General features: G+C 35.9%; 1 protein-coding gene across 9 annotated transcripts in view; it reads left to right on the forward strand.

Annotated features, from left to right (window-relative positions):
- Positions 1-335: 335 nt before the first annotated feature.
- vdra (vitamin D receptor a) overlaps positions 336-26,757 on the forward strand; it is a 70,459-nt gene continuing 44,037 nt past the window's right edge. For 8 of the 9 annotated variants that reach the window (XR_010532638.1, XR_010532639.1, XR_010532642.1 and 5 more), the window contains exons 1-2: positions 336-494; positions 802-872. The gene's annotated coding sequence lies outside the window, so the exon portion shown is untranslated. Of the gene's footprint in view, positions 495-801; positions 873-20,575; positions 20,634-26,757 lie in introns of all 9 variants that reach the window. The other variant, XM_065269026.1, reaches the window with a different exon arrangement.

Raw genomic sequence — 26,757 nt, forward strand, 5'->3', positions numbered from 1 at the left:
CTAAAATTCATTCGTAGACATATGTGCCATCAGACGTTTGTGTCCCGACTGCACAGGTCTGCTTTGATAAAATGAATGGCCCGCTTTTGATATTTTTAACTTTTTAAACACAGAAATCCTGTAAGTCGAGAGATTGTTTACCTCTTAGCGGCTGAGCGCTGACGTCAGGACACACCCCTACTGGGCAGGGGGCGTTGCCAGTCTCCGCAGTCAGTAGCCCACCGTTCGACCATTCAGAAACGAGCTGTCAGGGCCACCGTCCAATCAGCGTCGGGAAAATTCGCTAACCCCGCTTGTGATTGGCCATTACGGTTACTATGTCTGTCGAGCGGTGGTGGAGGGCGGGGCGAGACGAGTGGAGCTGCTGTCCGTCAGTCCTCTGGTCTGGTTGATCTGGAGACTGAAGTGCGTTTCGTGGGACGACAAGTCAGTTTTAACCGCGGCCTGCGCTCGGGCTCAGTGGATCCTTACGGAAATAAGTGCGATTAACTCAGGTAAAACACAACTGTATGTTATTTTAATGTTCGTTGTGTAGTAAAATGTGTTTGATCTCCACAGTTTGCGTGCAAATATGTGGCGCATGTGCTTGTGTGTGGCGGTTTTGACATAACACACACACAGAGGGAAGCTCCTGTAAAGGACACACTGTACTACACACAAACTCTTTGTTGGAGTTGTTGCTATATAAAATATTTTGTTTTTATAAGAGATTTATTGATGTGTTTTAATATATATCTTAATATGGTGAATGTTGCTGTAAAACTTACAGAAATGTGTAACGTTATGTTTTGTGTGTGTTAGGGGTGAGATCTTCAGGATCAATGTGAAATTCTGGCGCGTGTGAATCTAGATAAACAGTGATGACACATCAGGTAAACACTTTGTTCCTTCACATTCATGTTTTTTTTTCACGTTTAACTTCATGTAATGTATATTATTATGCTTGCATTTTTTTTTACTTTGTTTTGAGACAGTCGGGATATTTAACAGATGATAGGAGGTACTATAATCAGTTTAAACTCCTTCACAAGCAGTTTCTCCACACAATGAAACTGGATATATTTGTTTCTCTTTCTGCTTTTTTCTGTTCTGATGTTGCGTAGATGTTTTGCTTTATACATTTTACATCTAAAAGGTGATTTAAACGTCATTCAAATGGATGAGAAAATGTCACAAATCTTCAGATTTAAAGGATTATTCCACTTTCATAAAAAATCCCAATAATTTATTCACCCCCATTCCATCCAAGATATTTATGTCTTTCTTTGTTCAGTCGAGAAGAAATTGAGTTTTTTGAGGAAAAAATTTCAAGATTTTTTCAATTTAATAGACTTTATTGGACCTCAAAAGTTTACAACGCAGCGTCAAAGGGCTCTAAATGATCCCAACCGATGCATAAGGGTCTAATCTAGCCAAACGATCATCATTTTTGTCAAGAAATGTATTTGTTTTACTTTTAAACCACAACTTTTTGTCTTGCTCTAGCCATGTGACACACCAACGCAACCTTACATATTGCGTAATAACGTTGAATAGTCCCGCGTCACATATGTGAAAAGCATGCTTTATTTTAAACAATAAACTGACACAAATACAATAATTAGTATCATTCCTCATACAACAACGTCTGGACGCGTTAACACTGGAGTGGTAATTTCGCATACGTCATGCGTGACCTTTCGACGTGACTACATATAACATAAGGTCACGCTTTGCGCGTTACACGGCTAGTGCAAGATGAGAAGTTGTGGTTTAAAAGTACGTTTTTGTAAAAACGACGATCGTTTAAAATTATATGTGTGTGTGCGTATTATATATACATAATTATTATATACACAGTACACACACATATATGATGTAAACAAAAACTTTATTCTGCAAACGATTTTTTTACAGTTAATTGTTTTGCAGCCCAAATATTAATTAAAGATTTATTGTAAGCATATTTTATTCTTTAGAAATTAAATTTTGTATATCTACCATAATATAAAATATTTATTGATTGATCAGCCAAAAGTAAAAGCGCATCACTTGATAATATCATGTATGCTGTTTTTCATTTATAGTCGAAACTTCATTTGGTAACACTTTACGATCAGGGTTGTATTTGTTAACATTACTAAATGTATTCAATAACAGACTAACAATGAGCAGTATAGTTTTTCAGCATTTATCAATCTTTGTTTATCTTAGTTAATGCCAATACAATTGTTCATGCTAGTTAATTGTGCATTAAGTAATGTTAACAGTTATAATTTAGTATGTATTAGTAAATGTTGAAATTATCATGGACTGAGAATGATGAATGTTGTGGTATTGTATTATTCAGTGTTACTTCATATTTGCCAAAGCATTAACTAATGCAACCTTATTGTAATGTGTTACCCTGCCTTTAATTTAACAATTTGCTTAAGGTGGTGCGTATTTACATGTCCATTAATCAGTAATGCTGGCAGGAGTTTTGTTATTATAAGTTTTGTGTTATGTTTATTGACTCTTTTCAATGCACTCCAATGAATTATTTGCAATATAACAAGAAAACTATCTCTCTTTAAAAGTTATGGTAATGCTGTCCTCTGCCGGATATCAAATGTTTTCCTTTAGAGAATTTTATGAAGATCGAGTTGTTAAGTTGTTAAAGAGTTTTTGATGGTTTGTTTGTTAGTGTATCATCTTTTATCTCTTATGTGATAGTCTGAAGCTTTGCTGATTGTTGTATTTCAGTAGAAACGTTTGCATGTTTTGCATTTCTGTAGTGTAAAGATACAGATCTACAGAAAAGTGCATCTTGCGTTGAATATGGCTTTGAAATGAAATCAAGTCTGAGTATATAACAGCATTTCTGTTATCTAAAGTCTGAGTCAGTTGTATTGTAAATACTTTAGGAGAAACTTTGCCCTGTTTGGCATCTGTTGTGCTTGTTTAGGTTTAGCGCGTAACCTTTGCTCTTGGTGATTGGAAGTTTTTATAAGTGCTGTTTTTTACTACAAGGACAGCCATCAACTTTGCAACAGCTTGCACCGTATTGCTGTGAACATGTGCAACACACACACAGCAGAGTTATTTCCAGTTTGTGGTGGTTATTGTTTACGAGACAGATTTGTGTGATTTCTGAAGGATTTTTGATCAAATAAATCTAGGCCTGATAAGCGTAGGTATCAAAATTTGTATAACCTTGCATTCTTATGACCAAACGAAATGTTTATTTATGTTTGTATATGATATAGTTTATATAAATTTCCTTAAATTTCCAAATAATTCCAGATTAAGTTCCTATGGAAAGTTTCCAGAAATTTAACGGTAACTTCCAGCCCCTATTCCTGTCAGACTAATGTATTAAATACATTTTTTATAATTAAACAAATAATAAAGAAATAACTTTGTGAGGTTGTTTAAAAGCAGCATCTTTTATTAATTTATCATAGTAGTTATTTAAACCTGCTACTTTGACCTCGGTTTTACTTTTCATGTTAATCATTTTGTGATTAAACGTCAGTCATAATTATGATAATATGAGCGTAATCGCATTAGTAACACATAATCCTAGTGTGATACACATGACTCATAATGATATGATGTGGTGTTTATTCTAGGTTTGAGTTTACTGTGACACTTTAAATTTTAATGTAGGATGTCAGTGATCTTTTATTTATTAGTAATGTTTTCCAAAAATGACACTAAATTTAATCAACAGGTAAGCAAAACTAAACTGACTTCAAGAAAGCCTGAACTACTACTACAAAACTGTGATGTTGTTTGTAGATTTGAGTCAGAATAAATTGTTTGGTATTTTGGCACTAATTACCCTGCGATTGTGTTGAGTACAAGTTTTACTAGCGGAGGCTCTGTAAGGGTTCAGAAGCGCGGGTGCGTTTTTGAACTCTTTAATGGTTCCCACATGGGCCGATGTAAAGACAATGAGGTAAAACCCGCGCTGGAATTACACGAGTTCAGACAGAATAATGAATATCTTATCAGTGCTACAGGAATGAATGAGAGTCATGTGACCTGCTAATGGTATTTTCTCACCTGATGATTTTTAAAATCACTCACAAGAGACCATAGAGAAAACTTCTTCAAAGCATACAAAAACCCCAAAAACACCTCTGCATCTTGATGCAACCCAACTGGCTTTGAGTACAGATCATGTGACACCTGTCAGATTTCACTTACAAAGTTATCATTTGCTTAAGTTTGTCAGTTTTCGATCAAGCATTTGGTTTCTGTCTAGACTAATGAGTTTTTCCCGTGCCGAGGAATGCTCGATTTGAAAACCATTACACCATCTGGAATAGGAACATCCCATCCCGACTGCATTTCTGACTTATGACTGATAGACCATATGAGGGGTGGGGCTGTTTCTGTATCTGTCAATCAGCTGGAGACACACCCCCTCTTTTTAACAAAACTTAGGCCACAGCAATAAATCATATGATGGTGGATGAAACTACTTCTAATGGCTGTAGTGTCCTACTGAAGTAAAGGTGGTGTAGAATGTACTACTTTTTATTTATCTTGGCATAGATAAATAAAGAGTTGTGTACATGGTAATGACATATCGTGAACCTCAAACGCGTTTGTTTCCTCCTTATGTAAACCTCATGTATGCAAAAATGTGTTGGAAACAGACCAATCTCAACATAACACCAGTAATCAACAGACAAGATGTACGTGCCAACATTAAATTACACATTAAATTAATTACAATGTTGTTACAATACTAAAAACAAAGTTGTGACTGCTGAGTTAGCGCGATATGCTAGTTAATGCTATATGCTAGCGTTTAGGCTGAAGTTCTACTATTGACGTTTTGCAGGTCCATACTGAAAAAAGCACAAACCTACCACTCAGAAACGTCCATTTACAATCTCCAAATAATTGATTATTCCTCAAAATCTGATACAGACTCAAACATAAGATCTGTTTACACACACACAGAGCTACTGAAGTAGAAACAGCCAATCAGAGCAGAGCTCAACATTATTATTCATGACCCTTCAAATAAGGTTATAATAAACCATTTCATTCTAAAGGCAAATTCTTATTGTTTTACTCTATTAACAGTTAACAGCAGGTTTTTTGGGACTGTGCTATTATTTCATAATTATGAAAGCGAAAGATGTAAAAACGTGCAATGCTGCACTTTTGTATGTGAGAAGTTTATTGTTTTATTGAACGTTTTGTTCTCTGATAAGGTAAACTGGTATCAGATCAGGATCATGTTGCAGGACCGTGAGAGCGTCTTTGTGCAATCTCTCTCTCTCTTTCTCTCACCCTCTCTTTTCCTTTCTTTCTTTCTTTCTTTCTTTCTTTCTTTCTCTCTCTCTCTCTCTCTCTCTCTCTCTCTCTCTCTCTCACTGTGGTTGCTCGGGGCAGCCTTGCATCAGGGCTGCTACTGTAACAGCCAGAGGGTGCGGTTGTCTCCGCTCTGATTGGATCTGTAAGCAGAGCTCGAAGGTTCTGATTGGCTGTTGGGTGACAAGCCCCCGGACGAAGCTCCGTCTCATTTCTGTGTTTGCATTGCGGGCGTTTACCCCTCCTTCCCCTCACAGGAAGTTACTGAAGTGATGGAATGTACAGGATGTTTCGGAGGGAACATGAGGGTAAGACGGACCCAGCATGTGTCCTCATTCAGGACTCTCCCTCTGTGTTTTTCTCCTAAACCACAGTTTGTTTCTCTTAGAGTTCGTTTTTTGAAAAATTGCTTTCTGTCAAAATACCACAACTGATTCAGTTATTGTTACCGTGTTTAAATCCATAACAAATAGGATCTCACAGAAACACTAAGCTGTAATCAGATATGTACATTTATGTTGTTTTGTTTTTCATTCTCGAGTGAATGATGACCTTTACCCTACAAAGCAAAACATGTTGGCGTTTGATAGCAGGGCAGATATGAGAGGTTATTTAAGGTCGCCCTGCATCGACGTCAGGAAATGCTCCGTTTCAGACGTGTGGAGTGAATTACAGTAAACATGTGACTTCAGCATTTTCATTCATAATGACCATACATTTTATAATAGTTGTTGAGGGCAGGCGATTGATTGTCGATTTCTTTTTTTTTTATGAGGAATTTAAACAAAATTGTATTTATGCAACTTACAGTGTATTTAAAGTGTACTTTTATCAGTATATGTGTTCCCTGGGAAATGAACATTCAAATGATAATCAAAATAATGACAAAAACTTGCTAGGGCTGTCAAAATTAACGCGTTAATAACACATTCATTTTAACAACACTAATTTAATAACAATTATACCAAGGGTCTGTTGAATGCTGTATTCTGATTGGTTGAGAAATGTTCCATGGGTATGCATTATTTTTTGATAACCGCACACCTAACTTTTCAACTGTCTTAAAAATAGGCACCAGAGCAATGTTTGTGGTAACCGAGGTATAAGCAAATAATTGACTTATGTTCTTATAATCAATGGCCTGTTGTCAATTATTCCTTACTTTTTGCACGTGCAATTGCTGTTTGACCCTTGGCCCAGCCTGTTGTTGGATAAATTGAGACACAGCCTAAGACTGTAAATACACTCTAAAAATGACTGGGATATTTTTAACCCATAAATGGGTAAATATTGGACAGAACACGTGCTGGGTTAAAAATGACCCAATGCTGGGTTGTTGTTATGAAACCATGGGGTAAAATAACCCAGCAGTTGGGTTAAAACAACCCAGCATTGGGTCAGTTTTAATCCAGCGCTGTGTTCTGTCTAATATTTACCCATTATGGGTCAAAAATAACCCAGACTTTTTTAAAATGTAGTTATTAAACGTCTAAAATGATTATTATTTGTACGTTTTCTAACTGTGGGTTCACACCAGATGTGAGTTCAACGATTTGGGCTAGTAGATCACATACAAAGTCAATGCAAAGATGCGATCAGACGCGTCCTGTTGTGGGGAGATGCAAATGACTCGATATGGGCAGCGCGTTTGCCGCAAAAACACGTGAAAAAATTCAACTCCAGCGAAAAATTTGCATGACAGTTAAATCCCGCGAGTAACGCAATGTCGCGCATTTGGTGTGTACGTAGCATAAGAGGTGTATCTTCCTAAATGCTTAACTAATACAAAGATGCTTCTCCATCCACATGCACTGGAATTTTTGTTTTGGTTTTAAAACATGCAGGAATAAGAAAATAAAGTGCAGGATTTGCTTGATGTTAAAATATTTATTAAGAGAGAGAGAAAGATTGGTACTTGATTGACATTTAAAGAGTTATTAAGAGCGAAAAGACTCGATAACAGTCTTTCTCACGCTGACTGACACATCTGTAGCATGCACACAGGCACGACCATATATCCACACATTACAGTTTTAAAAATATTTGTTTTGACAAGAATTCATGCAGATATAATCTGTTATGTCCTAAGTGAATGTTTGCTTAACTGTCGAGGACAAATACCTGATGTGTGTAAAATTATATTAGATTACTGTAGATCTTAGAACTGTTCGTGTGTCAATGTCAATCAAACAATAAAAGAAAGAAAAAAGTTGAACACATATAGATATTGTTTTTTACTTTGTGTGTGCATAATCTATTAGTTTTACTAATGATTTTAATCGATTTTTTCGTTTTATTTTATTTTTTACGTGGTCAATTAAAACTCGATTCTCAAAGGCCATGAATCGATTTTTTTTTTTTATGAAATAACCTAGGGCTGGGCGATAATTCGATAACGATAATTTTACCGATATAAACTTTTTCGATAAAACGATAAGGACAGTTCGATAAGTGATCGATAATGTTTAAGCACTGTGCGTAATGTTGCGCGAGCACTTCCGGATGCGGCACGCGCTCTTGGTTTACAATCACAGTGACAGTCAGACTTGAAGGAGTGGAAGATGAGGCAAGTTATTAATTTATTAGTAGAGACCTATGATTTTCGCGATGCGGATAACGCGGACGGAATCATGGAATCCAAATGCGCGGAAACATTTTCTTGTGTGTAATGTTGTACGCGCAAACAGGGTTCGTCAAACACAGCAGACACAGGTGCGTGCAGTATACTTTACTTTCATTCAGCGTCCGCCCAGCTTTAAAAGTATATTTACAGGACATTCACAAATTCAGGAAACTGAGGAAAAGCAGCAGATCCAACACTGCAGTGAATATAGTGTTTGGGTATGTGCGCTCCCACAGCAACGTGACAGTCTTGACATCCATTTATCAGCGTGTATAACTCGTATATGTATAACACACGCGTGATCAAGGAACTAAGTTTTCTTTCTTGTTTAAGTGAACATAAACAGCTGTTACTCAGTATATTGAAACTTAAAGCAGTCTGTCTTGGGTCTTAAAGGGACAGTAGTTTGCTGCTTTTGTGTCAGAAATGTGTTGATTTCATAACAAATAGATTTACATTTAATACAGATGCATTAAAACAAGATTTTAGTTTTTGTATTTGTCATGTTCTGAATAAAAAGTAGTTTAAAACCATTATTAACTGTCTGGTTTTTACAATTTTCATTCAGGAGCAAAAATCTGCCTTTAAATTTGACAGGAGTAAAGATTTGTTATTTATCATGATAATTATCGATATCGACTGATATGGAAAACATTTTCTCGATAATTTTTTGGGCCATATCGCCCAGCCCTAAAATAACCTGATCCTGTTTGATCAAGGAATGTGACTGTTTTTACTCTTTCAGCATACATTTTTCATCTTGCCTCAAAATTGTATTGTATTTAACTCTTTCACCGCCAGCGTTTTAAAAAAAAGTTGCCAGCCAGCGCCAGCGTTTTACATGATTTTCACCAAAGTTTAATGCCTTCCAGAAAATGTTCTTCTTTAAATAGATAAACATACAATATACCAAATGAAAGAACAGACCCTCTGCTTTCAAACACAAAAAAACCGTTTCATCCTACCTTTAGTGGTTCTTTTGCAATCAGCTTTTGAATATGGGTAGGTTTTTGCAAAAACACCATATTTTGAGCAAAAAGCAGAGATAATTCCATTTTTATGACGGACTTTTCATAGAGATCCCATTCAGAGCGATCTTTAAAACAGACACGGACATGCAGCAGCTTGCCATAGGGCAATACTTCCGGGTTTAAAAAGTTGCGGAAGGGCACCACCTGGTGGATAATAGCGGTATTGCGGAAAGACGGAAACTCTCGTCATTAGCGGGGAAGCGTTTTCTCTTAATTGACGAGATATCTCGTCAATGGCGGGGAAAGAGTTAATATAATTGTATGCTTTTGAAATTTAGAGATGGGTTCTGTTTTAATGTACCCAAATGTACCAAAAAACAAAAAAGTGTTTAATACAGGTTGGTGGCTCTTAATTTCTTTTAATTAATTACCCACTTGTAAACTTATGTTCACTGGTTTTTTTTATAAATAAAGTATTTGTATTAAATTATATTAATTGAGTAGAATCGAGAATCGAGTATAAAAATCGGCCAGAGAATCGGAAATCGAACCGAGAACCGAAATCGAATCGATAGCTTATGAATCGAAATTGAATCGATCCGGAACATCTGAATCGATACCCAGCCCTAGATTTTAAGGTATGGATTTGGTCATTTTGTTTTTGAACCATGAATCTATCACTAATAATTAACATATATTTGCATAAATCATCCATATTTGTCCACGTTCATGTTGATTAGATTATTAAAAATTAATGTAAATATAATAGAGATAAAAAAGTGCAATTAAGTTGCGATTAATCACGAGTCTAATCACGATTAATCAAAAGTAAGTATTTTAAACAAAAGACAGCCCTAAAATGTACAGATGTGTAGCTAAAAACAGAAAGTATTTGTGTCTTAACAGCATGTGCTTTTTCACACAATGGGCGAGTCTTCACTGCTTTTATTTTTAATCTTGCTTCATAGATTTCAGTGCATATGTTCTTGTTGACAAGTACTATAATGTTCACTGTATCAACTACTGAACTTACAGGTACTAGACTTGACCTGTTTTATTTTTTATTTCGTTTTGACGGGTGTGTTTACTGTAAGGTGTGTTTCTGATTTGATAATTACTGCAGTATTTGTCTCACGTCTGACTAAGAGCGCTGTATAGATCTCATTTGTCAATATTTATCCTGCAGCGCTGCTCTTTAGGGATGTTTGCATCCTAAACCAAACAATTAAACAAAACAAAATTCAGAACAAAATGTACTCACAGCGGGAACAAAGCAAATGTACTCTATGCTTTAATTAACGTTAAAGCCGTCAGACAATACAGATCAGTGCTAAATATAACTGGTTTGTTTGTTACCGTATTTAATAAATACCACAGATATCAATCACTGTTCTCATTGCATATATCTGTACTCTTCTTTCAGACATTTTGTTATAAATGGATTCTTGTTGATTTGCTTTGATATGTATGTGGTGTGAATATGCTTTGGATTGAGTAGAGACACACTGTGCAAGGTCTGTTCGGTTTTATAGAGAGTCTCTCTGTATTGAAGTAGTTTTGTATCCTTCATGAGGGTCTGTTGTGTTTGTTTGGAGCTTCTGGCTCATAATCTGCTGTTCTTCAGTTTCTCTGGTTTCTCTGTGGCACAGCTGTGCTGGCAGCGTTTGTGCCGTCGTCCTTGAGCTTTCAGAGGATCTTCATGAGCACAACTCTTGAGTTTCCTGATGCGACACAGACTGTTTCATGAAACAGACAGCGAGAGAAAGTGATAGAGACAGACAGTGTATGTGTTTAGATTCAACAGCTGTTCTCAATGTCATTACTTAATTGATGTCTTTCTGGTAGACATTTGACATGTTTTACCTTAATTTATTAACCATAAAAATCTTTAACTGGATTTTTCTCAAAATGAACTTTGCTGACTCTATCAATAATAATAAACATATATTTACATAAAGCATCCATATTTGTCCACGCCCATGTTGATTAGAGTATTAAAAACTTGAAGGGGTGGTTTCCCGGACAGAGATTAGGTTAAGCCACTACTAGGCCTAAATATAAATAGTTTTAACAAACATGCCTTACTAAAAACATTACTTGTGTGTAGGGCTGGGAAAAAAATCGATTTGATTTTAAAATCGAGTTGGCAGGTCAAATCGATTCATATTTTAAAAAAAATCGATTTTTTTAGATTTTTTTTCTCACCCTCTGCAGTATAGAGCAGTACATACAGTGTTTCCCAAACATAGGCTCTACTGGGCATTCCGCCCAGGTAAAATGGACCCGCCCAGGAAAAAAAATCACTTTACGAATTTCCGTATTTTCTGAACTCGACTGGATGACCCGTGTTTTTTTTTTGAGAGAGCCCGTGAAGATGCACGCGTCATAAACTCATTATCCAGCGCATCATAAACTCATCATCCAGCGCGGCAAACTGGATCAACTGCAGCCTAACTGAGGTAACTGAGCAGCCAGGGAACTACACTGCGACCAAAATGGTCGCATATGCTTATGTGCATATGTGTTTATAGCATCCAAGTTGGCTTCATTTTGCGTGCAAGCACGTTGTGTCTCTCCGGTTGAGTGTCCGTTCACGTGCTCTTCGTTTCTCAATGAATTGGGTGCGACGCGAAGCAAGCTCAGTGTCACATTGTATCCTTTATGTTTCTGAACTTGAGCAGAGTTTTACCATTAGAGGTCTTTCTTCCCTGAGAGGACCCGTACGGTTCCGGGTTTATATTAGAAATGGTCAGTCTGGTCCGGGTCGGTCCTAGTTTATTACTTTGAGTCCCAAGTATGATTAATATTGTGTGTAAAACCCGATTCGACCGGAGAACTGCCGTGAGTGCTACCTAAAGCTCGAGTGAAGTTTCAGCGTGCCTCCGGTTTCTATGGTGATGACAACTGGCTCTTGTTGCGCCCATGCGCTGCATTTTCTTTAATCCATTTTTTTATAATCTAATCTATACTATTAATAGACCATATCTTTTCTAAAATCTAAAAAGTTTGCACAGAGATTGTAGCAAAAAGCAGTGCTAATGTCAAGCCCATTGCACTGAACAAGCAAAGCTAAAGCTGACTCAGGATATAAAAAAACGCTAAGCTGTAACGTAAAGTCTGTCATCAGGACAGCAAGTAAACTTTTAAATCTGAAATAATGAGTGGATTAAGCTTTTTTAATCGGCAAAAGAGAAATAGAAAGCAGAAGCAGTAAAAGTACCTATCTCTAGAAATTATTACCATTATAACATCAGTCACATTTATAATCTATAGACCTGCACTGTCTTTTAATATACTGTACATAGTATTGTATATATTGAGTTTGATAAAAGGGGTCGTCAAATTGCTTCATATACCAGTGCAAAAACAGAAAGTGTTTTCGTGGTGCTTTGACAAACAGTGTCAGCTTTGTTCATGACAAAGAAAGTTTGGGGTGGTTAGATTGATGAACTATAATGTGAAATTAATATTAATGTTCAATAATTCAAAGTATTGTGTTGTGTCACACATATTAGTTCTGTGTCACATGTATAGTAGACCATTTTTTGTCGGTGGATTATAATGATTGCCCTTTTCACCAGCTACCACCACAAGTAAATTTCAGATCTGTGGGAAACACTGACATACATTTTGCATTCGCCAATCTTCATTCCTTCCCAATTTTTTGTTGATGCATTTTAATTAAATATAATAAATATATATTTTAAAAATATATACAGTTTGCAATTATTTTGTTTTAAATGGGGTCGGGGAAAAAAAATCGATTCGAATCGTAAATCGAGTTTTTTATAAAAAAATCTCAGATTTTTTTATGGGGACGAATCGCCCAGCCCTACTTGTGTGCAAAACAAAGGGCGCTCATGCATTTTAAGATATGTCAGTGCAAGTTGTTTTCAGTTTGGACAGCTCTTACATTTATTTTTAGGATTAGTCTAATCCCTGTACAGGAAACTGCCCTGAAAAGTGTTAAATGAAGGTAAATATAGAACAGATAAAAATGTGTGTATTATTTATTTATGTGCATAAATCATTCATATTTGTCCATGTTTATGTTGATTAGATTATTAAAAATGAATGTAAATATAGTAGAGATAAAAAAGTGCAATTAAGTTGCGATTAATCACAAGTTATGACAATCATGCGATTAATCTAGAATAAATATTTTTTTATCGATTGAAAGCACTAAAATTTACAATGTGTAGCTGAAAACACCACGTTTGGTCTCTCGTTGTATGAAACTCAAAATTAATTTTTTTATTTAAAAGGGACTTAAAATGAAATTATTTACTTATCCTCGTGTTGTTACCCACCTGTATAAATTTTTTTGTCATAAAGTTGATGTGTAACCAAAACCGTTTTGGAGCACCGTTGATTTTTCGCAATAGTTTTTTTTCCTTATGAAAGTCATGGTGCTTTTGTCTCCTGCTTCATTACAAATACATTCCTGAAATTTATCCAAGTTTGTAACAGCATGAGGTGAGTAAAGGATGATTTTTTTTTTTTTTTTGGTGAACTATCCCTTTAACATTTTTATTTAAAATATCTGTAAGTGTACGTTCATTCTTAAAATTGTTTATAGATGTTAGAAATGTGCTGAAACGTTTTTCTGTAAACTATTTAATACTGAGTTAGTTCGTTAAAGAGTTTTTACCATTTCTTAAGATTATTTGGGCGCCTTGAGGCACCGCGTGCATGGCCACGCCCCTAACACGATCGCGAGCATACATTCAGGTTATAGCTGTATTTGAAGTTGAGAGAGATGGCAGCTTTCCTGCAAGTGGGCGTGGTTTCAGCGTAGACAGTGGACACGCCCCCCACTGCTTGAAAGCCTATTTTTCCAAGATTTTGATAACTTATTTTACTTGCTGTTTTTTCCAGCATTCAAATTTGGTTTAGCTATTAACACATTTTTCTATTGTGTGACAATCTCAGATCACAGTTACTGTAGTATCGGACTTTACAGGGACTTTTAATTTATAAATAGTACAACAAAAACTAGGGATGCACCGATACAGATACTGGTATCGGGTTTTGGCCTCGATACCACATTTTCTAATGTACTCGTACTCGTTAAAAGTCCCCCGATACCTGGAATCGATACCACGCTCTGAGAAATGTCTATGTTTGAGCGGCGTGTAAGGGGTTAATGCCTCTTGTGTTGTCCAAAGAGGCAGAGTTTACAACAAACTGGAAAACTAGTCCTTTGTTTTTTTGTTAAATTATATGACTAAAGCTGTTACCTGTCAATTTAAATCATGTTTTTTTATTAAGTACTCGGTATCGGTATCGGCAAGTACTGAAATGCAAGAACTCGTACTCGTATTCCAAAAAAGTGGTATCGGTTCATCCCTAAAAAAAACTACCATGATGTATGATTATTTTAATATCAACACACTTTCCTGGTTATGGTGATAATCTGTTAAAACATTTCTCTTTTGTATTTGCCAATACCCCATTGTGTGTTTTTAAATTGTAGTGGAAACTTTTATTTGACCCAAACCTCCACTGGATATTCCCGTCATTATTTTTACGGCTGATTTCAGACTGAAGTGATCGTTTGTGCAGTCTTACTCTGCGCAACATCTCATTTATCCTATGTGTTACTTTAAAGTGTTTTATCACAGTTAGATTGAATTAGATGGCGATAATTTAATTAGGACAACAAGCTCATAACACAACTGCATAATGTAACTCGATCCGTCAGAGCGATTCACCTTCTCCTGCATGTTTCAGTGAGGCGGAGGGATGTTTGTCACATGAAGTGCAGTTGTTATTGCGATACGCAGCTGCAGATGTGACCAGCGGTGGCTTGTGTTGAAGTTCACACTGATTTACATATCTGAGTTTGGTCAGATGCACTCCAGATGCAATCCTGCTGCTCGACTGGTAAAGCATGGCGCTGGCAACGAGCAGGATCATGGGTTTGATTTCTCAGGAAAGTACAAACCGATAAATTGTATAGATTGGCTGTTTTTATAAATGTTTTGCATCGAAAGTGATGTATGAATGTGGAACATCATGAGGTAAACAAGCAACAATATCTGCAGGATCTCAATGCCAAGATCCAGGAGTAAGTGAAGCGGAGTAGAGGAGCTTTACTGAAGGAATGCTGGAAAAATGTATGTGTCCAAAAGCTGCAACTGATTTATAAAACATTATGATGGTCCTAATACTGTCTTACTATCTGTCTCGCACAGTTATTTTTACACAGAAAATACTTTCGATTCTTCTCATGTGGTTAGCAGTTGTGTAATTTTGTCTCTTCAGGACATTGTGTTCTGGGCGCTGGCCAATGAAAAAACTTTATTATCAGCCGCAGGAATGTTCTACAGTACATACATTACATCATCACAACTTGATCATAACTCTGGTATAATGGTGGTTACTATGGTAAATTATTGTTACTATGGTAAATTATTATTTAGGTTCATTTAGCTTAATCTGAGGGATAAACACATATGCTTAGTCTTTGAGCATTTCCAGCGTTATGGATGTGATTTTGTGGATTTGCAGGCAAAAGTTGAAATAAAATTTTTACAGAATGCATTTATTACCAATATTTGAAACCATCTGTTTATATTGTTCAGAAAAAAAATCAGTCTATGCTCATGTTTTCTATTTTAGATTAGGAAAACATGCATGTGTTATGGATGTGACAAAAAAAAAGTGTCCTACTTTCTAGGAATTCTGTGAATTTAAATGCACAAACCAGAAGCAATAATACCCAATAAATGGAGAAAGAAAGAATATTTAAATGTTGTATGCGCATTTCTGAGGAAGAAACTTTGTTATGGATGCAGTGCTCCAGACTAACTTTTTTCACTAGGAGCAGAGTGGCCCCCAACTGAACATTTTAAGGGCGCAACCAGAAAATTGATGTAAAATTCAGTGGCACACTCTCAAATTTTAGGGGCAAAATGCCACCATTTGGGGGCAGTCTGGAGCCCTGGGATGAGACATTTCATGGTTATTTAAACCACAAAATATTGACATACTGTAAGATACCATACTGGTTACCCAGATATTGGCTGTTTCTCAATTCAAAGAACGGACTTGCGTTCTTGTGAAGATCAGTCTTGACAGGCGACCTTGGAAGAACGAACTCAAAAGGTCGCGAGAACACAGAACGCACTTGTGAGAATTCAAATGTGTGTGATCCTCTTGTTGGTCACTTGACCTCCGCCATTGTTTTGCCGCAATGACATCTGGGGCTATTTCAGCGCGCAAGTCTGCACTCCTCGATATCAAGAACACATCCGGATATTTTCATGCGTCTTCTGTACTTGCGTTCTTGAGAATTGGAATTAAACTTCGACCATTAACAATGACTTAGAGCGAGAACACAAGGACGCAATATCGCTGAAGAACGCATATTGAGAAACAGCCATGGTCTTTACTTAAATAATGAAGTAAACATCACTTAATATTTTGAGTTTTGGACATATAATCTTAGTAAATTTTATGTAACTTTAAAGTGTATTAAAGTCATTAAACTAAAACATTCAAGTGAAATGAACTTAAAACTATCAGTACATGATGTGAAGAATACCCATATTTCCTTGTGCCTGAAAATTTTGATTATTTAATCTTTTTCACAGAATAAGAACTTGAACTACTTAAATATTTGTTAATAAAATGTCATAGAGGTTTAAGTTCTTATATTATTAATGTTGTTTTGTTGTAAATAATAATTTTGTTGCGATATACCATGATATTAATATATACGATTATCATACTGTAAACATTTGCTTATTCTCGGTTTTGGAAAAATTATAACATTTTTTTTATATATTTATATTACAAGTCAATTTTAAGTTGATTATACGTAGGCCATATCTAAAGAGAAATAACTTATTCCGTATTTTGTTCAAATGAAAGATGCAGCTTTATTTTGTCGTCTTTTAGTTTTTTTTGTTGATATAATAAACCAAATGTTCAACCAAAAACCATACGTGTTTTCATTCATTTAAGGGTCATTTATAGCTGATGATAATAATAATAATAATAATAATAATAATTTAATACCAAATACCGTGAAACCGTGAAAAAAGCATGATCGTTTGCGAGACGATTATCATACCGTGAAAATGTCATACCGTTACAACCCTAATCACTGTTCAGGTGATCGGTGTTTACTTTCATAAACCTTGTTCAGACTTCAAGTCTGTCATGAATTTTGTGTTTTAATATCATTTATAACACTAAAAGTAATAAAAATAAATTAATAGAAAATATTTGAAGTCTGTTAACTAATTGGAATTGATGGACAAAGCAATTGATATTACAAATTATTTAAAGTTAAATCAACTTAAAGTTAATGCACATTTTATTTGAAAGTGTTTTTTTAGATTTATATTCTTATATTTATTTCACATAATGAGTTTTATAAAATATATCAATAAGCATATCATTGTACTTTTTGTCAAGTTTGCACATTTAGTTTATTTAGTTGATTAGCTCTTTTCTTTTTAAGATAGTAGCTAACTAAACAAGGTTAGTTGATGGGTTCTGTCAGCAATTAGATTAGATAAGACTGCACTGTAAAAAAAAATATTTGTTGCCAACTTTAATTGAGTCATTTGAACTTACTATTATTTATATTGACTAGTTGTTATAACTTATGAAATGTAGTTGAAATAAGTCAACTTTGTTTTATAAGTTGTAGCACCAACATGTAAGAGTTTTGTAAGTATAAAACCAAGTTGGTTAGACAAAAATTTTAAGCCAGCAAAAATGTTTTTTACCATGTTTGGTTTGAGTTGTGATGATGTGGTTATAAGTGTAATTGTGTTTTAGGGATTTAGTGTGTGTTTTAACATCATTTAAAGCTTTAATGGGATTACATAGTGAATGATTTTACAGCCATTGAACCTTGCTGTGGTACTAAGCTTGTATGAAATATTTGATCAGACTTTCTTTGACTTCAGCTGTAAGACTCCTGTGGTTTATTAGAGTAGAAAGGAAAACTCACGATTTAACAGTCAGTTAGGTTAAAAATAGATGTTGAATGCTCAGACAGATTTAATAAAAAATCTACATTCAATGATTCATGGCCTCTGTTTGTTTCTGATGTTTTTCTCTCGCCTCAGGTCTGATGTTTTTTAGACATTCAGTAATTTTAGGGGGTCACATAAGCGCTGTATTTAACTATTGGGTACATGGAAAACTTGCGGATTGATTATGTTGAAGTGCGGCATATGCACTCGTAATTATAGAGGTTTGGTTTTGAAGCTCAGCAGGTCGGGACGTTCTCGGTATTTTCCTTCATTTTGCGGCGTGTAGTTTTGGTTTGTGGCACAATCTCTGTGTTCCTGAGTTCATGTTCTGCGAATTACTGTTTGCATCCATCCTGTGCAAGGATCAGCGCTGTGTACAGTTACTGCTTCATTAAAGATCTGTTATTTTCCTCTCTGAGAATGTTAGAAACCATCAAGAGCTTGAGGTTCGGTCTAAATCTGTGACCCTGTAGCACAGGTATATTTGTAACAATACAATACATTGTATGGGTCAAAATTATAGATTATTTTAATGCAAAAATCATTAGACTATTATGTAAAGTTCATGTTCCATAAAGATATTTCGTAAGTTTCATACATAAATATATTACAAATATATTTATGTAATATGTGTTGCTAAGGACTTCATTTGGACAATTTTCTCAATATTTAGATTTTTTTTGCACTCTCAGATTTTAAATAGTATTTTGGACTAATATTGTTCTGTCCTAATAAACAATACATCAATGGAAAGCTTATATATTCAGCTTTTGGATTGTTTAAATCTCAATTTCAAAAAATGTACCCTTATGACTGGTCCAGGGTCAAATATATGAAGGTAAACTTTTCCGAATTGCCTGAAAAACCATGTCATGCCACCACAAAGATTTTTTGTGATATTGACGGTTTTTGCATTAACAACATAAACAAGTGGCTTTCGTGGTCAACACGTAACTTCCGGTAAATTCCGCTAAGAATAAATAACAACAAAGTACTTTTAACGTAGTTTATTTATATAACAAGCAAAGTAAACAACATGTATATTACCTAGGAAACCAAAACATTTGTTATTTTTGACGAGGTATTTGTTCAAGAGTTCAGTCGGACCATTAAAAAAACTGAAACCGGAAGTAATGTTCGGACCAGACGAGTATCGCGTATCGTTTAAATACGTCCACACCGCATTCAGACAAGGGCTGCATCCGAAACCGCTTACTGTAGGTACTGAATGAGATGAAGTACCTACTTACTTGCCGTAAAAACAGTAGGTACTGTATAGCATGAATCCTGGTAGTATGAATGAGATTTTGACGTACTACATCTGCCATGTTGCTACATCATGTGACATATGTCGTCATCACGTCATGTCATTCCAGCCGGAATCCATTAGCGACACGTCCTCTTCTTCTTTGGATAACTCCTCCCCCGGTGCATCATGGGATAGTGAAGTGTCCATCGTATGCACACTGCAAAATCTTACCGGGAAGTAGTAGGTCATCCGGGTACTCTTCGCATACTGTTTTTCGAATACTATGTATTCGGACATACTACTCGCCTCACCTACTGCTTTTCGTGTACTATATAGTATGGAAGTAGGCGGTTTCGGACGCAGCAACGCATGCGCAGGTCGTGTTTTCTGTTTGCGTCATCACAACATTTCGAGCCGTATTGTTTCGGTGATGAAAGTCTTTCGGCCAAAAACAGAAAATGCACTTTTTGGGCCAATTTCGGACGAAAATTGTCGGTGGCCGAATATTCGGTGCATCCCTACCCAAAATGTAAATTTTGTATTATTTACTCACACTCACGTCATTCCAAACCTTTATGAATTACTTTCTTTTGAAGATCACTAAAGAAGATATATTTTTTAAATATTTGGTAACCAAACATTGTTAGCCCCCATTGATATTCCTTTGTATGGACACAAAACCACAAAGACATGTCTTCTTTTGTGTTCCACAAAGGAGGTTTTTCCAACTTCATGACTTTTTTTAGGTCTCCTCTTCAAAATATGAAGCACCATCTTTTCCTCCTTTTCTCTTTCTTTCTTCTTTGGGTGTGTCTCTTTTTTTCTCTCTGTCTCTCCCCATTTTCCTCTCTTCTCTGGGTGTGTCTCTCTCCCTGTGTCTCTCGCTCTCTTACTCCCACATGTTATTTTGGCGTTTGGTGGTAAAAACATCAATTAGCGTTTCAGGAAGTGTGTTGCCATAACAACAGAAGCTGGGTTTGCCAAGGACAGTGAAGACGTCATTTCAATTCTTTCTACGCCACAATGTTCATTTTTATATGAGATTAAATGATTTCAAATCAATGAGGACTAACTAACAGCCCAAACACAACAACGAGGCACAAAAACATACAGATAAATGAATGAAGTGACATCAGTTTTGCTCTGTATATCATCATTAACTGTAGAACTGGGAAGATTATTTATTCCAATATGTCATCAGTCTGGAATATTAACCAGCTGATTATTCTGGTGAATGATAATTTGTAATGATCAATAACTGTGCTTGCACTGCTAATATAATGTAGCCTGAGTATAAATTGCCTGTTATCAGATCTGTACGAGTGACTTTTAGGTGCAATGAAGATGTTTAATATTTTATTTGATGTGCTGGAGCTGTGGGCGTTTCATTGGTATTACATCCAGCATTTGCCAGTCTGATTTTTTTTATATTTTCAAGCAGCTCTGGAAGGACTGATTCACGAATGGCAGGGTTGTTGAGATCATCTGGTTAACCTCAGGTTAGAGACTCCTGTCCTTCTTTCTGACTCACTCCGGTAAAAAAAAAAAGAGTAGATATTCGCCATCTTTAATAATACGCAGGAGCTGGATAAGTGCTCTTTGTGCTAAAATGACTAAATGTTAACACTATTAAATATAATTTACTCAAAACATTCAGAAAATGTAACTTACACCTGGTAAATTGTTGTTTACACAATTACATCCTCCAACATTGTTATTCACATTATATGAATGGTCTTTGAGATGTTGAGCTATTTTGAGAATAGTTTTAAAGGGACACAAGGCAGCATTTTTATGTTAATAAATCATCTTCGTAAGTCGGTATATGGTTAAATGACTCATTACATGATGAATGAAGACTCTCTCGCCCGCCCCTACCGTCTGTAGGAAGAATACCCCACTTGCAAGTTCGCTGTATCCGACCCGGTGTCCTTCAGTCTCGTATAGTCTTAGATATAGAACGCATTTACTCCCAGACACTAGGGGGAGCTAGTAGAGAAATAATACTCAGACTTGCCTTGTGTGCCTTTAAAGGTGCTGTAGAATGTAAAACTGTATTTATGTAGGAATAGATGAATAATAAGAGTTGTGTACATGATAATAACATATCATGTTTCTTCTTCTTATGTAAACCTTGTGCATGCAAAAGACAGCTGGAAAACAAACCAATCTCAACATAACACCAACTGTGACGTTACAGTCGAGATGTACGGCCCCAACATTAAATTACACATTAAATGAAGTACAATGTTGTTACAATGCTTAAAACAAATTGGGACTGCTGAGTTAGCACGATATGCTAGTTTATGCCAGTGTTAGGGAAAGTTACTTTTAAAAGTAAGGCATTACAATATTAAGTTACTCCACAAAAAAGTAACTAATTGCATTACTTAGTATAAATTCATGGAAAGTAATACTTACATTACTTTTAAGTTACTTTTGCGTTACTTTTTCTTGGCTGAGGCTTGATCTCTTTCAGGCCTTGCAGGTGTTTTTTAGTTCTGCACTCAGAAATTGCATATTTCCATCGCAAAAATGGCCTGCCATCTCTGTTTCTGACTTTAAATGTTCCCGCGTACGTAATTCTATGTGACTACGTTCAGTTTAATTCAGTAAATTTAAAAAAAATCTAATTAACTCTTTTACCGCCAGCGTTTTTTTTAAAAGTTGCCAGCCAGCGCCAGCGTTTTTCATGATTTTCACCAAAGTTTAATGCCTTCCAGAAAATGTTCTTCTTTAAATATATAAACATACAATATACCAAATAAAAGAACAGACCCTCTACTTTCAAACAAAAAAACACGTTTCATCCTACCTTTAGTGGTTCTTTTGCAATCAGCTTTTGAATATGGGTGTTGCAAAAACACCACATTTTGAGCAAAAAGCAGAGATAATTCCATTTTTGTGACGGACTTTTCATAGAGATCCCATTCAGAGCGATCTTTAAAACACACACGGACATGCAGCCGCTTGCCATAGGGCAATACTTCCGGGTTTAAAAAGTTGCGGAAGGGTGCCACCTGGTGGATAATAACGGTATTGCGGAAAGACGGAAAATCTCGTCATTGGCGGGGAAGCGTTTTCTCTTAATTGACGAGATATCTCGTCAATGGCGGGGAAAGAGTTAAACTGAAAAGTAACTCTCATTACTTTTTAAAAAAGTAATTCAAATATTAATGTGTACATTTATAAAGTAATGCGTTACTTTACTTGTTACTTTAGAAAAGTAATATTATTATGTAATGCACGTTACTTGTAATGCTTTATCCCCAACACTGGTTAATGCTATATGCTAGTGTTTAAGCTGAAGTTCTACTATTGACGTTACAGTTACGTTTTTCAGGTCCATACTGAAAAAAAAAACACAAACTTACCACTCAGAAACATCCATTAACAATCTCCAAACAATTGATTATTCCTCAAAATCTGTATCTTCATCTGATACAGACTCAAACAATAAGATCTGTTTACACACACACAGAGCTACTGAAGGAGCAGCTCTGAGAAACAGCCAATCAGAGCAGAGCTCAGCATTATTATTCATGACCCTTTTTAAATAAGGTAATAATTTCATTCTTTGGCACCTTTAAGGTAGTATTTTTATAGATTTAATGCGTGGAAAGTATCTCTCTCTCTCTCTCTCTCTCTCTCTCTCTCTCTCTCTCTCTCTCTCTCTCTCTCTCTCTCTTCAGCGAGTGGTTAAAGGTGCCACAGACGTGGATCTCTTCAGGACCAGGCCCTCATTATTTCAGCTGTTTAATGTGTTGATGTTGGCTTTCAACGCTCCTGCCATTCTTTGATTAAACGTGGGAGCTCTTGAATTCCCTGAGCTCCAGAGCGGATCGTTTATATTCTGCGGTCGCGTGTGGAGTAAAAAGTACAAATTTTCACTTTGATATGAATAAGCTACTGTACATACGGATTCTGCCGGCTCCGAGAAGTGTTAACAAGAGCTGTTTTCCATGCTGTGGTATACAGAGTCAGCAGGGCTGAAGTGGGCCATTGGTTTGCGTGCAGAAGTTGTTTTGCTGTGGTTCAGTCTGTGTAATTGATCCTCTGATCATTCTGTCCACTAAAGGAGGGTTTACCTATGACCGGAGCGACATGCGGTCCCTGTGTAGAACATTGCTGTGTCATTAAGTCTTCTAGCCCGGTGTCAAACAGGCCGACACATTAGCTAGAGACGCTGTAGACTTACTGCCCTCATCCAGTTTAATGTATTAAAAGAAAAAGTGCAGAAATAATTCTCCTTTGTTGTTTTAATGTTTTATAGTTTGTAATTTTAGTTACTAATTACATTTCGTTATGCAAGCATTAAAGTACTTGCAAGTACAGCTGACGGGCATTGTTAGGGCTGAGTACCTTATTGCTTTTAATAAAAAAGTTACCATACAATACAAATATTAAAGCAAAAACATTATTTATCAATGCAAAAAAATAGCCCCTGACGGACTGAATGTTAGCAAAATGTTTCACATTATTACTTTGCTGAAAGTGCTGTGATTCGTGAGTCGTTTAGTGCCATGGTCACAGCTGTGTTTTATTGTAAATAAACCACAGCTATTGACCAATCAGAAGCAAGAACTGGGACAAAGGGTTTTATCAATGTGGTCTTATTAAACTAGAGAGGAAGTTTTAATTTAAACAGCCCTTGTTTTAGTGCTGTTATTGATTGACATGTTAGTAGGCGGTCCTTAGTGAGAAAACAACACATCAGGGGCCGGATTCACAAAACATTCTTAAGAAGAAAAATCTTCTTAACTGCCATTTTTATCTTAAATTCAAGCTTAAGAAAAAAGTTAAGAATATTTTGTATTCTCAAAAAAGCTTCTTAAGAAAGTTCTTATTTTTTTCCTTAAGTATGTTCTTAAGAAAAAACTTAAGAAGAATTCCAATTCTCGAAAAATAAACTGTCTTAAATAACATCTTAAAGTTAGGATAACCTTACAGTAGTCTTAAATCTCAAAATGTAAGATGTTTTATAAGTTAATGTGATTGTTTTAAATGTGACATGTTGTATTTTGTAGTCTGAAATGGCAATTTAATCAGTTTACTTCACATAGATTAGTTTAAAGAGGAATTCAACACTCATATAATGAAGTTTAATGGCTTACTCAGTAATATGTCATACAACACAAATAAGTATTAGTGATAATATTAGCAAACATGTAACTTCCTCCGTAATAGCCTATTCATTATGAAATTACTTAACAGCTTAAAGTCGCTCTAAGCGGGAGGCGGACCGGTAATCGCTCCGTCATGTGAGTCGAGGGCTCCGAAACTGCGGGCACGCTTGACCCTCCGCGTCCGTCTCTTGACGCGTGAGCGCGGGTCGCGGGAGACGAAAGCCTTGGGCACGGAGAGTGAAGCACGCACACTCAGAGCGCTCGGCCTGCATGACGGACCGATTGGGACATTATGGATTTATATTTACGCACCGCACCGCCTTAATACTAGCTGACCTCTGTTACAACAGCGAATAACATCCTGTGGTAGTCTTAATGCATCACTCGTTTGTATCGCGTTAATGATCGCAAGGTAGTCAAAAGATTAATGGATACATTTATTGTTACCTCATTAGCAGGGTATAATTCATTTAAAGCTTGTCATTTTATTCTTAAGACACAAATTTAAGATATTCTTAAGAAAAAAATTGAGAACTTCTTAAGAAATGTTTGAGAATTGCACTTAGGAACATTCTTACGCACTTCTTATAATTTATCTTAAGAACTTTCATATTTTTTGTCTTAGGAATGTTTTCGTGAATCCGGCCCCAGGATTTGCACTACAGATGTCATGTGCTTTTCAAAAACACAAAACATATTTTTTGAACGTTGAAATAGATGCTGAAGTGTACAATGTAGACACATTTGCAACATTTTATCAGCATTATTATGTTTTTACAGCTACAAAATGTAAAACATTTACAAATATGTTATACCATAAAGATTGCTGTATAATTTCCCTTTAGCCATTTTATTGATTAATGTTACCCCCCAAACCATACCCTGAATCCAAACCCTTTCTATCCTCAAAAATGTAAAATATAATGTTTTCTTTTTATATTATGCAATGTAATGGACAGAAATAGGAAAGTTTTGTTTATCTTTTGTTTTAAAAGATATTTTATGCGGCTAATAAAGTCCTACCAAAACTTTGATTGCCACACCCCTGACACCGAACCACCAGCCCAACCCTACCACCTTAACTAACCAATTTTCTTTGGGAAACCCTGAAATAAAAGACATAACAGACAGACAAGTGTAATCACAATAATTTTTTGATTGCGAAATTTCAAAAGCAGTATTAAAAGTGGTTACAACGACAATGTGCTGCAGCCACGGTCCGCTGTAGAATTGAGGTACTGAGAAGTATTAAAGGGGACTTATCATGAAAATCTGACTTTTTCCATGTTTAAATGCTATAATTGGGTCTCCAGTGCTTATTTCTACCTAGAAAATGTGATAAAGATCAACCCAGTAACTTAGTTTTGGTAAACCATTCTCTGCAAGCATGTGAAAAAATAGGCCATTGAAATTTGCCTCCCCTTGTGATGTCAGAAGGGGATCTTATTGTAATAATACGGCCCCTTTATCTGCACTATCCAACCAAGTCACTGCCATTTAGTGCAGAGATCAGCCAATTTGCATTTTAAAGGGCACACCTAAAAATGGCACATTTTTGCTCACACCTACAGTGGCAATTTTAACATGTTATAATAAATTATCTGTCTGATATTTTGAGCTAAACTTCACATATGTACTCTGGGGACACCAAAGAATTATTTGGCATCTAAATAAAGTCTTGTGAAATGTTCACTTTAAAGGTAGTATTGATAACCTAGAAACTAACAGTTAATAAAACAAGACACACTTAGAAAATGGAGACAGAACTGCACTTAGTTACGATTAGGCAAGTTATAAATTTATTAGCAGTGCCGCTTGTAATTGCCAAACTAAATGTTGTGCACAGAAAAAGGAATGCAGAATTTATGATGCAGGCACAAGCATCAAGGGCATTACACCGACGTCGAGCCCCATATGTGGGAAAGACAACAATAGTGGAAACCGCTAGCTGATTGGTCACGTGGGTTTAATGTTTGCTACGTCAAATTTCTGTAGAATTCAGTCGCCATCTACCATTATTTGCATTTCCTCTTCATCGCATAAATCAAAAACCACCTCAAGCGAGCGTAAAAACATGTTTATATGAAATTTGGCGCTTTCATCACTCGTTTCTAATGCAATATTTCAAAATGTGCATAAAATCAGTGTGATGGAAACCCAGAAAGTGTCAGATATATTTATAATGTTGCTTTAGAATAGCGTGCATGTTTACAATACTGAGAAAGCTCTACTGTATTTTTTGCATCTGTAATCTTTCAGCAAAGACATATCTGTTTAGTCTCTGGTGAACTCTTTCTTTAGGTTAACCATTAATGTCTGTCTGACCTGTGGACTAACAGCTATAATCCGACCAATGCTAAATACTAGAACAACATAGAGAAACATCCGCTGTGCGTGCGGGGGTGCGCGTGTGTGTCCTTGTGTTTTTATAAGAGTTAAATCAGAACACTAGCAGCATTACAAGAGTAAGAAGGAAATGAAGTGAATTTGTCTAAAG

Source organism: Paramisgurnus dabryanus, chromosome 21 (genome assembly GCF_030506205.2).
Source record: "Paramisgurnus dabryanus chromosome 21, PD_genome_1.1, whole genome shotgun sequence".
Lineage (NCBI taxonomy): Eukaryota > Metazoa > Chordata > Actinopteri > Cypriniformes > Cobitidae > Paramisgurnus > Paramisgurnus dabryanus.